The sequence below is a fragment of the Schistocerca serialis genome, unplaced genomic scaffold (assembly GCF_023864345.2).
Source record: "Schistocerca serialis cubense isolate TAMUIC-IGC-003099 unplaced genomic scaffold, iqSchSeri2.2 HiC_scaffold_1352, whole genome shotgun sequence".
Taxonomy (NCBI): Eukaryota; Metazoa; Arthropoda; class Insecta; order Orthoptera; family Acrididae; genus Schistocerca; species Schistocerca serialis.
In genome coordinates, this window is record NW_026047572.1 from 1,940,095 (window position 1) to 1,952,211 (window position 12,117).

Sequence of the window (12,117 nt, forward strand, 5' to 3'; positions counted from 1 at the left end):
AAATCGTCGTTGAAGTAACTCAGACAACGGTAACATGGACAGGTGGTGGCGTATCGCTTCTGCAGGACTGACCACAGTACGATTTAAAGGGAGGAAAGATTCAAAGAAGGGGGAGCAGCTGCCTGCAGTAACTATGACGCTCTTAAGGTAGCCAAATGCCTCGTCACTCGGCGAAATTTATTTGAAAACGCGAGGAAATCGTCGTTGAAGTAAATCAGACAACGGTAACATGCACAGGTGGTGGCGTATCGCTCTGCAGGACTGACCACAGTACGATTTAAAGGGAGGAAAGATTCAAAGAAGGGGGAGCAGCTGGCTGCAGTAACTATGACTCTCTTAAGGTAGCCAAATGCCTCGTCACTCGGCGAGATTTATTTGAAAACTCGAGGAAATCGTCGTTGAAGTAAATCAGACAACGGTAACATGCACAGGTTGTGGCGTATCGCTCTGCAGGACTGACCACAGTACGATTTAAAGGGAGGAAAGATTCAAAGAAGGGGGAGCAGCTGCCTGCAGTAACTATGACGCTCTTAAGGTAGCCAAATGCCTCGTCACTCGGCGAAATTTATTTGAAAACGCGAGGAAATCGTCGTTGAAGTAAATCAGACAACGGTAACATGCACAGGTGGTGGCGTATCGCTCTGCAGGACTGACCACAGTACGATTTAAAGGGAGGAAAGATACAAAGAAGGGGGAGCAGCTGGCTGCAGTAACTATGACTCTCTTAAGGTAGTCAAATGCCTCGTCACTCGGCGAGATTTATTTGAAAACTCGAGGAAATCGTCGTTGAAGTAAATCAGACAACGGTAACATGCACAGGTTGTGGCGTATCGCTCTGCAGGACTGACCACAGTACGATTAAAAGGGAGGAAAGATTCAAAGAAGGGGGAGCAGCTGCCTGCAGTAACTATGACGCTCTTAAGGTAGCCAAATGCCTCGTCACTCGGCGAAATTTATTTGAAAACGCGAGGAAATCGTCGTTGAAGTAAATCAGACAACGGTAACATGCACAGGTGATGGCGTATCGCTCTGCAGGACTGACCACAGTACGATTTAAAGGGAGGAAAGATTCAAAGAAGGGGGAGCAGCTGCCTGCAGTAACTATGACGCTCTTAAGGTAGCCAAATGCCTCGTCACTCGGCGAAATTTATTTGAAAACGCGAGGAAATCGTCGTTGAAGTAAATCAGACAACGGTAACATGCACAGGTGGTGGCGTATCGCTCTGCAGGACTGACCACAGTACGATTTAAAGGGAGGAAAGATTCAAAGAAGGGGGAGCAGCTGGCTGCAGTAACTATGACTCTCTTAAGGTAGCCAAATGCCTCGTCACTCGGCGAGATTTATTTGAAAACTCGAGGAAATCGTCGTTGAAGTAAATCAGACAACGGTAACATGCACAGGTTGTGGCGTATCGCTCTGCAGGACTGACCACAGTACGATTTAAAGGGAGGAAAGATTCAAAGAAGGGGGAGCAGCTGCCTGCAGTAACTATGACGCTCTTAAGGTAGCCAAATGCCTCGTCACTCGGCGAAATTTATTTGAAAACGCGAGGAAATCGTCGTTGAAGTAAATCAGACAACGGTAACATGCACAGGTGGTGGCGTATCGCTCTGCAGGACTGACCACAGTACGATTTAAAGGGAGGAAAGATACAAAGAAGGGGGAGCAGCTGGCTGCAGTAACTATGACTCTCTTAAGGTAGTCAAATGCCTCGTCACTCGGCGAGATTTATTTGAAAACTCGAGGAAATCGTCGTTGAAGTAAATCAGACAACGGTAACATGCACAGGTTGTGGCGTATCGCTCTGCAGGACTGACCACAGTACGATTAAAAGGGAGGAAAGATTCAAAGAAGGGGGAGCAGCTGCCTGCAGTAACTATGACGCTCTTAAGGTAGCCAAATGCCTCGTCACTCGGCGAAATTTATTTGAAAACGCGAGGAAATCGTCGTTGAAGTAAATCAGACAACGGTAACATGCACAGGTGGTGGCGTATCGCTCTGCAGGACTGACCACAGTACGATTTAAAGGGAGGAAAGATTCAAAGAAGGGGGAGCAGCTGCCTGCAGTAACTATGACGCTCTTAAGGTAGCCAAATGCCTCGTCACTCGGCGAAATTTATTTGAAAACGCGAGGAAATCGTCGTTGAAGTAAATCAGACAACGGTAACATGCACAGGTGGTGGCGTATCGCTCTGCAGGACTGACCACAGTACGATTTAAAGGGAGGAAAGATTCAAAGAAGGGGGAGCAGCTGGCTGCAGTAACTATGACTCTCTTAAGGTAGCCAAATGCCTCGTCACTCGGCGAGATTTATTTGAAAACTCGAGGAAATCGTCGTTGAAGTAAATCAGACAACGGTAACATGCACAGGTTGTGGCGTATCGCTCTGCAGGACTGACCACAGTACGATTTAAAGGGAGGAAAGATTCAAAGAAGGGGGAGCAGCTGGCTGCAGTGACTATGACTCTCTTAAGGTAGCCAAATGCCTCGTCACCCGGCGAAATTTATTTGAAAACTCGAGGAAATCGTTGTTGTGGTAACTCAGACAACGGTAACATGGACAGGTGGTGGCGTATCGCTTCTGCAGGACTGACCACAGTATGATTTAAAGGGAGGAAAGATTCAAAGAAGGGGGAGCAGCTGCCTGCAGTAACTATGACTCTCTTAAGGTAGCCAAATGCCTCGTCACTCGGCGAAATTTATTTTAAAACTCGAGGAAATCGTTGTTAAAGTAACTCAGACAACGGTAACATGGACAGGTGGTGGCGTATTGCTTCTGCAGGACTGACCACAGTACGATTTAAAGGGAGGAAGGTTTCAATGAAGGGGGAGCAGCTGGCTGCAGTAACTATGACGCTTATAAGGTAGCCAAATGCCTCGTCATCCGGCGAGGTACATTTGCTAACTCGAGAGATTCGTAGTGGGAGTAACAGAGACGACGTTAACGTGGACATATAGTGGCACATCGGTTCTGTAGGACAGCCATAGCAAGAATGATAGAGAGAATGGGCTTAGAAAAGTGGGAGCAGCAGGCAGGGGTACTATGACTCCCTTAAGGTAGCCAAATGCCTCGTCACCATGTAAATTTTTTTTTGAAAACTCGAGGATATTTTCGTTAAGGTAGCTCAGACAACGTTAAGGTTTACATGTAGTGGCATATTGCTCCTGCAGGACTGACCACAGTAATAATTAAAGAGTGGTAAGAAAGAAAGTTGGTCGAGCAGCTGGCAGCAGCAACTATGACTCTCTTAAGGCAGCCAAATGCCTCGTCACTCGGCGAAATTTATTTGAAAACTCGAGGAAATCGTCGTTGAAGTAACTCAGACAACGGTAACATGGACTGGTGGTGGCGTATCGCTTCTGCAGGACTGACCACAGTACGATTTAAAGGGAGGAAAGATTCAAAGAAGGGGGAGCAGCTGCCTGCAGTAACTATGACGCTCTTAAGGTAGCCAAATGCCTCGTCACTCGGCGAAATTTATTTGAAAACGCGAGGAAATCGTCGTTGAAGTAAATCAGACAACGGTAACATGCACAGGTGGTGGCGTATCGCTCTGCAGGACTGACCACAGTACGATTTAAAGGGAGGAAAGATTCAAAGAAGGGGGAGCAGCTGCCTGCAGTAACTATGACGCTCTTAAGGTAGCCAAATGCCTCGTCACTCGGCGAAATTTATTTGAAAACGCGAGGAAATCGTCGTTGAAGTAAATCAGACAACGGTAACATGCACAGGTGGTGGCGTATCGCTCTGCAGGACTGACCACAGTACGATTTAAAGGGAGGAAAGATTCAAAGAAGGGGGAGCTGCTGGCTGCAGTAACTATGACTCTCTTAAGGTAGCCAAATGCCTCGTCACTCGGCGAGATTTATTTGAAAACTCGAGGAAATCGTCGTTGAAGTAAATCAGACAACGGTAACATGCACAGGTTGTGGCGTATCGCTCTGCAGGACTGACCACAGTACGATTTAAAGGGAGGAAAGATTCAAAGAAGGGGGAGCAGCTGCCTGCAGTAACTATGACGCTCATAAGGTAGCCAAATGCCTCGTCACTCGGCGAAATTTATTTGAAAACGCGAGGAAATCGTCGTTGAAGTAAATCAGACAACGGTAACATGCACAGGTGGTGGCGTATCGCTCTGCAGGACTGACCACAGTACGATTTAAAGGGAGGAAAGATTCAAAGAAGGGGGAGCAGCTGGCTGCAGTAACTATGACTCTCTTAAGGTAGCCAAATGCCTCGTCACTCGGCGAGATTAATTTGAAAACTCGAGGAAATCGTCGTTGAAGTAAATCAGACAACGGTAACATGCACAGGTTGTGGCGTATCGCTCTGCAGGACTGACCACAGTACGATTTAAAGGGAGGAAAGATTCAAAGAAGGGGGAGCAGCTGCCTGCAGTAACTATGACGCTCTTAAGGTAGCCAAATGAGTCGTCACTCGGCGAAATTTATTTGAAAACGCGAGGAAATCGTCGTTGAAGTAAATCAGACAACGGTAACATGCACAGGTGGTGGCGTATCGCTCTGCAGGACTGACCACAGTACGATTTAAAGGGAGGAAAGATTCAAAGAAGGGGGAGCAGCTGCCTGCAGTAACTATGACGCTCTTAAGGTAGCCAAATGCCTCGTCACTCGGCGAAATTTATTTGAAAACGCGAGGAAATCGTCGTTGAAGTAAATCAGACAACGGTAACATGCACAGGTGGTGGCGTATCGCTCTGCAGGACTGACCACAGTACGATTTAAAGGGAGGAAAGATTCAAAGAAGGGGGAGCAGCTGGCTGCAGTAACTATGACTCCCTTAAGGTAGCCAAATGCCTCGTCACTCGGCGAGATTTATTTGAAAACTCGAGGAAATCGTCGTTGAAGTAAATCAGACAACGGTAACATGCACAGGTTGTGGCGTATCGCTCTGCAGGACTGACCACAGTACGATTTAAAGGGAGGAAAGATTCAAAGAAGGGGGAGCAGCTGGCTGCAGTGACTATGACTCTCTTAAGGTAGCCAAATGCCTCGTCACCCGGCGAAATTTATTTGAAAACTCGAGGAAATCGTTGTTGTGGTAACTCAGACAACGGTAACATGGACAGGTGGTGGCGTATCGCTTCTGCAGGACTGACCACAGTACGATTTAAAGGGAGGAAAGATTCAAAGAAGGGGGAGCAGCTGCCTGCAGTAACTATGACTCTCTTAAGGTAGCCAAGTGCCTCGTCACTCGGCGAAATTTATTTTAAAACTCGAGGAAATCGTTGTTAAAGTAACTCAGACAACGGTAACATGGACAGGTGGTGGCGTATTGCTTCTGCAGGACTGACCACAGTACGATTTAAAGGGAGGAAGGATTCAATGAAGGGGGAGCAGCTGGCTGCAGTAACTATGACGCTTATAAGGTAGCCAAATGCCTCGTCATCCGGCGAGGTACATTTGCTAACTCGAGAGACTCGTAGTGGGAGTAACAGAGACGACGTTAACGTGGACATATAGTGGCACATCGGTTCTGTAGGACAGCCATAGCAAGAATGATAGAGAGAATGGGCTTAGAAAAGTGGGAGCAGCAGGCAGGGGTACTATGACTCCCTTAAGGTAGCCAAATGCCTCGTCACCATGTAAATTTTTTTTTGAAAACTCGAGGATATTTTCGTTAAGGTAGCTCAGACAACGTTAGGGTTTACATGTAGTGGCATATTGCTCCTGCAGGACTGACCACAGTAATAATTAAAGAGTGGAAAGAAAGAAAGTTGGTCGAGCAGCTGGCAGCAGCAACTATGACTCTCTTAAGGCAGCCAAATGCCTCGTCACTCGGCGAAATTTATTTGAAAACTCGAGGAAATCGTCGTTGAAGTAACTCAGACAACGGTAACATGGACAGGTGGTGGCGTATCGCTTCTGCAGGACTGACCACAGTACGATTTAAAGGGAGGAAAGATTCAAAGAAGGGGGAGCAGCTGCCTGCAGTAACTATGACGCTCTTAAGGTAGCCAAATGCCTCGTCACTCGGCGAAATTTATTTGAAAACGCGAGGAAATCGTCGTTGAAGTAAATCAGACAACGGTAACATGCACAGGTGGTGGCGTATCGCTCTGCAGGACTGACCACAGTACGATTTAAAGGGAGGAAAGATTCAAAGAAGGGGGAGCAGCTGCCTGCAGTAACTATGACGCTCTTAAGGTAGCCAAATGCCTCGTCACTCGGCGAAATTTATTTGAAAACGCGAGGAAATCGTCGTTGAAGTAAATCAGACAACGGTAACATGCACAGGTGGTGGCGTATCGCTCTGCAGGACTGACCACAGTACGATTTAAAGGGAGGAAAGATTCAAAGAAGGGGGAGCAGCTGGCTGCAGTAACTATGACTCTCTTAAGGTAGCCAAATGCCTCGTCACTCGGCGAGATTTATTTGAAAACTCGAGGAAATCGTCGTTGAAGTAAATCAGACAACGGTAACATGCACAGGTTGTGGCGTATCGCTCTGCAGGACTGACCACAGTACGATTTAAAGGGAGGAAAGATTCAAAGAAGGGGGAGCAGCTGCCTGCAGTAACTATGACGCTCTTAAGGTAGCCAAATGCCTCGTCACTCGGCGAAATTTATTTGAAAACGCGAGGAAATCGTCGTTGAAGTAAATCAGACAACGGTAACATGCACAGGTGGTGGCGTATCGCTCTGCAGGACTGACCACAGTACGATTTAAAGGGAGGAAAGATACAAAGAAGGGGGAGCAGCTGGCTGCAGTAACTATGACTCTCTTAAGGTAGTCAAATGCCTCGTCACTCGGCGAGATTTATTTGAAAACTCGAGGAAATCGTCGTTGAAGTAAATCAGACAACGGTAACATGCACAGGTTGTGGCGTATCGCTCTGCAGGACTGACCACAGTACGATTTAAAGGGAGGAAAGATTCAAAGAAGGGGGAGCAGCTGCCTGCAGTAACTATGACGCTCTTAAGGTAGCCAAATGCCTCGTCACTCGGCGAAATTTATTTGAAAACGCGAGGAAATCGTCGTTGAAGTAAATCAGACAACGGTAACATGCACAGGTGGTGGCGTATCGCTCTGCAGGACTGACCACAGTACGATTTAAAGGGAGGAAAGATTCAAAGAAGGGGGAGCAGCTGCCTGCAGTAACTATGACGCTCTTAAGGTAGCCAAATGCCTCGTCACTCGGCGAAATTTATTTGAAAACGCGAGGAAATCGTCGTTGAAGTAAATCAGACAACGGTAACATGCACAGGTGGTGGCGTATCGCTCTGCAGGACTGACCACAGTACGATTTAAAGGGAGGAAAGATTCAAAGAAGGGGGAGCAGCTGGCTGCAGTAACTATGACTCTCTTAAGGTAGCCAAATGCCTCGTCACTCGGCGAGATTTATTTGAAAACTCGAGGAAATCGTCGTTGAAGTAAATCAGACAACGGTAACATGCACAGGTTGTGGCGTATCGCTCTGCAGGACTGACCACAGTACGATTTAAAGGGAGGAAAGATTCAAAGAAGGGGGAGCAGCTGGCTGCAGTGACTATGACTCTCTTAAGGTAGCCAAATGCCTCGTCACCCGGCGAAATTTATTTGAAAACTCGAGGAAATCGTTGTTGTGGTAACTCAGACAACGGTAACATGGACAGGTGGTGGCGTATCGCTTCTGCAGGACTGACCACAGTACGATTTAAAGGGAGGAAAGATTCAAAGAAGGGGGAGCAGCTGCCTGCAGTAACTATGACTCTCTTAAGGTAGCCAAATGCCTCGTCACTCGGCGAAATTTATTTTAAAACTCGAGGAAATCGTTGTTAAAGTAACTCAGACAACGGTAACATGGACAGGTGGTGGCGTATTGCTTCTGCAGGACTGACCACAGTACGATTTAAAGGGAGGAAGGATTCAATGAAGGGGGAGCAGCTGGCTGCAGTAACTATGACGCTTATAAGGTAGCCAAATGCCTCGTCATCCGGCGAGGTACATTTGCTAACTCGAGAGACTCGTAGTGGGAGTAACAGAGACGACGTTAACGTGGACATATAGTGGCACATCGGTTCTGTAGGACAGCCATAGCAAGAATGATAGAGAGAATGGGCTTAGAAAAGTGGGAGCAGCAGGCAGGGGTACTATGACTCCCTTAAGGTAGCCAAATGCCTCGTCACCATGTAAATATTTTTTTGAAATCTCGAGGATATTTTCGTTAAGGTAGCCCAGACAACGTTAAGGTTTACATGTAGTGGCATATTGCTCCTGCAGGACTGACCACAGTAATAATTAAAGAGTGGAAAGAAAGAAAGTTGGTCGAGCAGATGGCAGCAGCAACTATGACTCTCTTAAGGCAGCCAAATGCCTCGTCACTCGGCGAAATTTATTTGAAAACTCGAGGAAATCGTCGTTGAAGTAACTCAGACAACGGTAACATGGACAGGTGGTGGCGTATCGCTTCTGCAGGACTGACCACAGTACGATTTAAAGGGAGGAAAGATTCAAAGAAGGGGGAGCAGCTGCCTGCAGTAACTATGACGCTCTTAAGGTAGCCAAATGCCTCGTCACTCGGCGAAATTTATTTGAAAACGCGAGGAAATCGTCGTTGAAGTAAATCAGACAACGGTAACATGCACAGGTGGTGGCGTATCGCTCTGCAGGACTGACCACAGTACGATTTAAAGGGAGGAAAGATTCAAAGAAGGGGGAGCAGCTGGCTGCAGTAACTATGACTCTCTTAAGGTAGCCAAATGCCTCGTCACTCGGCGAGATTTATTTGAAAACTCGAGGAAATCGTCGTTGAAGTAAATCAGACAACGGTAACATGCACAGGTTGTGGCGTATCGCTCTGCAGGACTGACCACAGTACGATTTAAAGGGAGGAAAGATTCAAAGAAGGGGGAGCAGCTGCCTGCAGTAACTATGACGCTCTTAAGGTAGCCAAATGCCTCGTCACTCGGCGAAATTTATTTGAAAACGCGAGGAAATCGTCGTTGAAGTAAATCAGACAACGGTAACATGCACAGGTGGTGGCGTATCGCTCTGCAGGACTGACCACAGTACGATTTAAAGGGAGGAAAGATACAAAGAAGGGGGAGCAGCTGGCTGCAGTAACTATGACTCTCTTAAGGTAGTCAAATGCCTCGTCACTCGGCGAGATTTATTTGAAAACTCGAGGAAATCGTCGTTGAAGTAAATCAGACAACGGTAACATGCACAGGTTGTGGCGTATCGCTCTGCAGGACTGACCACAGTACGATTTAAAGGGAGGAAAGATTCAAAGAAGGGGGAGCAGCTGCCTGCAGTAACTATGACGCTCTTAAGGTAGCCAAATGCCTCGTCACTCGGCGAAATTTATTTGAAAACGCGAGGAAATCGTCGTTGAAGTAAATCAGACAACGGTAACATGCACAGGTGGTGGCGTATCGCTCTGCAGGACTGACCACAGTACGATTTAAAGGGAGGAAAGATTCAAAGAAGGGGGAGCAGCTGCCTGCAGTAACTATGACGCTCTTAAGGTAGCCAAATGCCTCGTCACTCGGCGAAATTTATTTGAAAACGCGAGGAAATCGTCGTTGAAGTCAATCAGACAACGGTAACATGCACAGGTGGTGGCGTATCGCTCTGCAGGACTGACCACAGTACGATTTAAAGGGAGGAAAGATTCAAAGAAGGGGGAGCAGCTGGCTGCAGTAACTATGACTCTCTTAAGGTAGCCAAATGCCTCGTCACTCGGCGAGATTTATTTGAAAACTCGAGGAAATCGTCGTTGAAGTAAATCAGACAACGGTAACATGCACAGGTTGTGGCGTATCGCTCTGCAGGACTGACCACAGTACGATTTAAAGGGAGGAAAGATTCAAAGAAGGGGGAGCAGCTGGCTGCAGTGACTATGACTCTCTTAAGGTAGCCAAATGCCTCGTCACCCGGCGAAATTTATTTGAAAACTCGAGGAAATCGTTGTTGTGGTAACTCAGACAACGGTAACATGGACAGGTGGTGGCGTATCGCTTCTGCAGGACTGACCACAGTACGATTTAAAGGGAGGAAAGATTCAAAGAAGGGGGAGCAGCTGCCTGCAGTAACTATGACTCTCTTAAGGTAGCCAAATGCCTCGTCACTCGGCGAAATTTATTTTAAAACTCGAGGAAATCGTTGTTAAAGTAACTCAGACAACGGTAACATGGACAGGTGGTGGCGTATTGCTTCTGCAGGACTGACCACAGTACGATTTAAAGGGAGGAAGGATTCAATGAAGGGGGAGCAGCTGCCTGCAGTAACTATGACTCTCTTAAGGTAGCCAAATGCCTCGTCACTCGGCGAGATTTATTTGAAAACTCGAGGAAATCGTCGTTGAAGTAAATCAGACAACGGTAACATGCACAGGTTGTGGCGTATCGCTCTGCAGGACTGACCACAGTACGATTTAAAGGGAGGAAAGATTCAAAGAAGGGGGAGCAGCTGGCTGCAGTGACTATGACTCTCTTAAGGTAGCCAAATGCCTCGTCACCCGGCGAAATTTATTTGAAAACTCGAGGAAATCGTTGTTGTGGTAACTCAGACAACGGTAACATGGACAGGTGGTGGCGTATCGCTTCTGCAGGACTGACCACAGTACGATTTAAAGGGAGGAAAGATTCAAAGAGGGGGGAGCAGCTGCCTGCAGTAACTATGACTCTCTTAAGGTAGCCAAATGCCTCGTCACTCGGCGAAATTTATTTTAAAACTCGAGGAAATCGTTGTTAAAGTAACTCAGACAACGGTAACATGGACAGGTGGTGGCGTATTGCTTCTGCAGGACTGACCACATTACGATTTAAAGGGAGGAAGGATTCAATGAAGGGGGAGCAGCTGGCTGCAGTAACTATGACGCTTATAAGGTAGCCAAATGCCTCGTCATCCGGCGAGGTACATTTGCTAACTCGAGAGACTCGTAGTGGGAGTAACAGAGACGACGTTAACGTGGACATATAGTGGCACATCGGTTCTGTAGGACAGCCATAGCAAGAATGATAGAGAGAATGGGCTTAGAAAAGTGGGAGCAGCAGGCAGGGGTACTATGACTCCCTTAAGGTAGCCAAATGCCTCGTCACCATGTAAATTTTTTTTTTAAAACTCGAGGATATTTTCGTTAAGGTAGCTCAGACAACGTTAAGGTTTACATGTAGTGGCATATTGCTCCTGCAGGACTGACCACAGTAATAATTAAAGAGTGGAAAGAAAGAAAGTTGGTCGAGCAGCTGGCAGCAGCAACTATGACTCTCTTAAGGCAGCCAAATGCCTCGTCACTCGGCGAAATTTATTTGAAAACGCGAGGAAATCGTCGTTGAAGTAAACCAGACAACGGTAACATGGACAGGTGGTGGCGTATCGCTTCTGCAGGACTGACCACAGTACGATTTAAAGGGAGGAAAGATTCAAAGAAGGGGGAGCAGCTGCCTGCAGTAACTATGACGCTCTTAAGGTAGCCAAATGCCTCGTCACTCGGCGAAATTTATTTGAAAACGCGAGGAAATCGTCGTTGAAGTAAATCAGACAACGGTAACATGCACAGGTGGTGGCGTATCGCTCTGCAGGACTGACCACAGTACGATTTAAAGGGAGGAAAGATTCAAAGAAGGGGGAGCAGCTGGCTGCAGTAACTATGACTCTCTTAAGGTAGCCAAATGCCTCGTCACTCGGCGAGATTTATTTGAAAACTCGAGGAAATCGTCGTTGAAGTAAATCAGACAACGGTAACATGCACAGGTTGTGGCGTATCGCTCTGCAGGACTGACCACAGTACGATTTAAAGGGAGGAAAGATTCAAAGAAGGGGGAGCAGCTGCCTGCAGTAACTATGACGCTCTTAAGGTAGCCAAATGCCTCGTCACTCGGCGAAATTTATTTGAAAACGCGAGGAAATCGTCGTTGAAGTAAATCAGACAACGGTAACATGCACAGGCTGTGGCGTATCGCTCTGCAGGACTGACCACAGTACGATTTAAAGGGAGGAAAGATACAAAGAAGGGGGAGCAGCTGGCTGCAGTAACTATGACTCTCTTAAGGTAGTCAAATGCCTCGTCACTCGGCGAGATTTATTTGAAAACTCGAGGAAATCGTCGTTGAAGTAAATCAGACAACGGTAACATGCACAGGTTGTGGCGTATCGCTCTGCAGGACTGA